Here is a 3,427-nt window from a genome sequence, read left to right as displayed (position 1 = left end):
TACAATATCTTTATGCCATTTTTTGTAAAAACAATCCATTTACTCTGATTTTACAGCCACGTAAGTTAATATAATTGTAACACCAGGCGAAATTTCCATCGATTTGGTATCCACCTTTGATTTCACTACAATATCTGAGTTGTTGTAGTTGTCACGTAAAGCATACACCGACATTTTATTGGGTATGTGTGCATAAATATGCAGTATACAATTAAAAAGCAAACGCAATTATCATATTTTTAAGTATATCTCTCATGTAGCCATTGTGCGTTGCAGTTGTATAGGGTACACATATCCGCATGTACTAGATAAATTTAGGCCACATCGATGGCAAACGCGCAAAAGATTGTTGTGAAGTATCGCCTAACAATTGCCAAAACATGGATGTCGTTAAATTTACCAGGCTCCAGTTTTCCCAAGCACTGCTAAATTCACGTTCATATTGTTAATTTTCTTGTGCTGCTAGTAAATTTTCTTTCGGCATGGCCGGCTCTAGTTCCTGCAATGGTTTAAGCCAATTAACAAACTTTTCGACATAAAAACCAGGCAAAGGTAAGCATGTAGCACTCCCAATTTCATGTTGACGTCTGCGTAATTCTTCACGCAATGCCTCTCCTCTATATTGACACTCTAACTTCAAAGGTTCTGCTTCGATATTCAATGCTGTATATGTATCATTTAGAGCACTTCCTTCGGTTACAGTTACAGTTGTTATCGGTGCAATGTCGGTCTTATTTGTGCGCCTTAAACGTGGTTGTGTATTCAATGGTGTAGCATCATAAGCTAGAACAGGTGTTGTTGCTTGCAACACAGTAGTAACATTCTCGCCTCGTATAACTGTTGCAATAGCTTTACGATGTAATACAGTGCCAGGTATTTGGCTGGCCAAGAAAAAGGCACCAGCTATGGTTATCACACTTGCCGCATAACTAACAGCCATTACAGCGATATTACTCAATATGAATTTAGCCAATGTGAAGGATGGTAACATTTGCATTATTAGTATAGGTGAGCTAACCATGGCGTAAGCCTTCGCGGCGCGCTAGTTGATTTTCAATGCTGCTCAATTTTTCAAAAAAAAAAGGTCTACGTTCGATATGTAAATGTTCCATTCAATAGCACAAAGAAATTCAAAATCTAATTTGTACAGTGAGGCATAGAATTTGGTTGATACCATCATAGACACAATAACGAGTTCTTGCGTTGTTATGCGTCGTACATAATTTGGATCGGACATATTAAGACGATCTAAATATATCAATGCCATAATTAGTGAGCACGGAGAAGCATGTACGCCACCAGCGGCAACTGTGTTCAAGCGGTTCAGCGAATGCCCCTTGTGCGGTGCAGAAAAATAATTCCGATGCATATTCAGCTAGCGGTAGTGATACTTCCATTTCTTTTACGAGTGTGTCACTACCAAAATAAAGCGACTTACGTATACAATCCATAAAGTCGCCATGAGGCATTACCCGACCGCTTTTGGTTGTGGCTGCACATGAGCCACCACCATTCCTAGCGCTACTCCCGTACGTCATTTTCATTGATTTGCCCTCAAACATATAATTTCAACAAAGAATAACGTTTAAAATGGTAGATTTTGCATCAATTTGTTAAAAGTACGTGGTGATACAAATTTACACATAAAGGGACATATTATAACGTATACCTGCAAATAAAAGAGCAAAAATCAATTAATGAAAAGGAGATTACAACTTCTAGCTTCCATACTCACCGCGTGTTTTATATCAATGACATTTGTTTTTTTTTTCATTCAGGAAATGGAAGAGCGACATATGCTAGACAAAATCTCTACACTCCATTTCTGACTGTCAATGCACTGCGTTACCGACGTTATGCCTTAGGCGCTGCTACACGCAACACATGTCGCGTATTACATATCTCGATCAATCATTCATTTGGTCGAGATTTAAAATACTTAATTCCACGAATCTCAACATTATCGACAATACACGTCGAAAATAATGTTGAATGATAGAAATGCAACTTTGTTGTAACTTTTCAGCCAGATTTCGAATCGTTCCGTGTGGTGGCAGGCCACTTGTTGTGAAAACAAAGTTCAACACAAATCTAAAATAAATTTTAGATATATGTCGGCGACATCTACCGACATAAATCGAATCATAAAATATATTAAATGTGCTAAAGCACCTGCCACATCGCATGGATGACTACTAAATCCGTTTTTTTCTTCGGTTCTTTGCGCACATAAGTTTTTACTCATGGCCTTTTAATCCTTTATTTAAATTAAATTTTCTGTTTCTTTCGCGAAAATATATGGGATATATTTGTTTTTACCCCACCCAAACACCATTGGCCACCCAACAACCCCAATATGACCATAAAATTAAACGCTTCCATTTCCAGAAATGACTGGATTCAATTTGAAGCGCTCCAAAACAGAGGCACGCGCCAATTCGTTCACCATCGTGTGCCGTTTATGCAGCAAGCCTCGCGGAGTGAGATTGTGCTCGATATATATCGGGGTATGTCGGCCGAGGCGCGTCTACGCGAAGTATTAATTCATGAATATTGCCCAAATTGCCTGTCGCCATTTCACCGCCTTGAAATATGCCCCAGCCAGGATCGATGCCGACGATGTAATGAGCAGCACCATACTAGGCTCCATATCGACGACGACCAGCCGCTGCCAACGCAACGTCATAACGACGACGATGATGGGAGCTCGGATGGAGTACTCTCCATCCATGTTACTGAGCAATATAAGTCATGGGCACAGCAGGTCGAAGAAGAAGAGGAAGAAGAGAGGCTTTCCAATACAGCAGAGATAAATCAAACGATACAACAAGGCGGCTTAAATACGCAGCGATTTCGACCACCGCTATGCCACGAGAGACCTGAGTTCCGCTCGAGTATGCACGGCACCTTGGTGTGCCCACAAAGCGGGGATGACGCGGAGACACGTCCTTTTCGCCAATCGCACTGCCGTACTGGTAAACAGCATGACGACGCGGAACCGCGTCCGTCCCGCTCGTCACGTCAATTTGCTGGAAGGGCGGCCCCGATTAAAGTACGCAACAACCACAAAGCTCTCGTTCGGAAACGTCAAGCACCTACGAGCTTCAGGAGCGGCCGACTCCGGGATAATCTAGTGGCACCAGCCATAACGCGAACACTTATCGCCATTGCGCCAACGGCAATAGTACGTATTGAAGCCGGAGGGCGTCTTCATTTGGTCCGCGCCCTTTTATACGCGTGCGCCCCCACCACCATTCTCGATGCCAATTTGGCAAAGGATCTCCGCCTAGAACGCAGCAACACCGCGTACCATTCCCGGTGCACCATAGTATTGAGAGGGAAGTATGGGGTGGCTGGGAAAGTTACAACCCAAGCCACTGTAGTGGCGAACTATGCAAGAATGAACCCGACGGCGAATATGGACCCG

At 42.6% G+C, this 3,427-nt stretch overlaps 1 pseudogene; it reads right to left on the bottom strand.

Annotated features, from left to right (window-relative positions):
• Nucleotides 1-445: 445 nt before the first annotated feature.
• On the bottom strand, nucleotides 446-1,538 carry LOC137241640 (protein CNPPD1-like; annotated as a pseudogene).
• Nucleotides 1,539-3,427: the final 1,889 nt, after the last annotated feature.

This window comes from Eurosta solidaginis, chromosome 2, assembly GCF_040869045.1.
Source record: "Eurosta solidaginis isolate ZX-2024a chromosome 2, ASM4086904v1, whole genome shotgun sequence".
NCBI lineage: Eukaryota > Metazoa > Arthropoda > Insecta > Diptera > Tephritidae > Eurosta > Eurosta solidaginis.
This window is presented reverse-complemented; position numbering and strand designations above follow the sequence as displayed.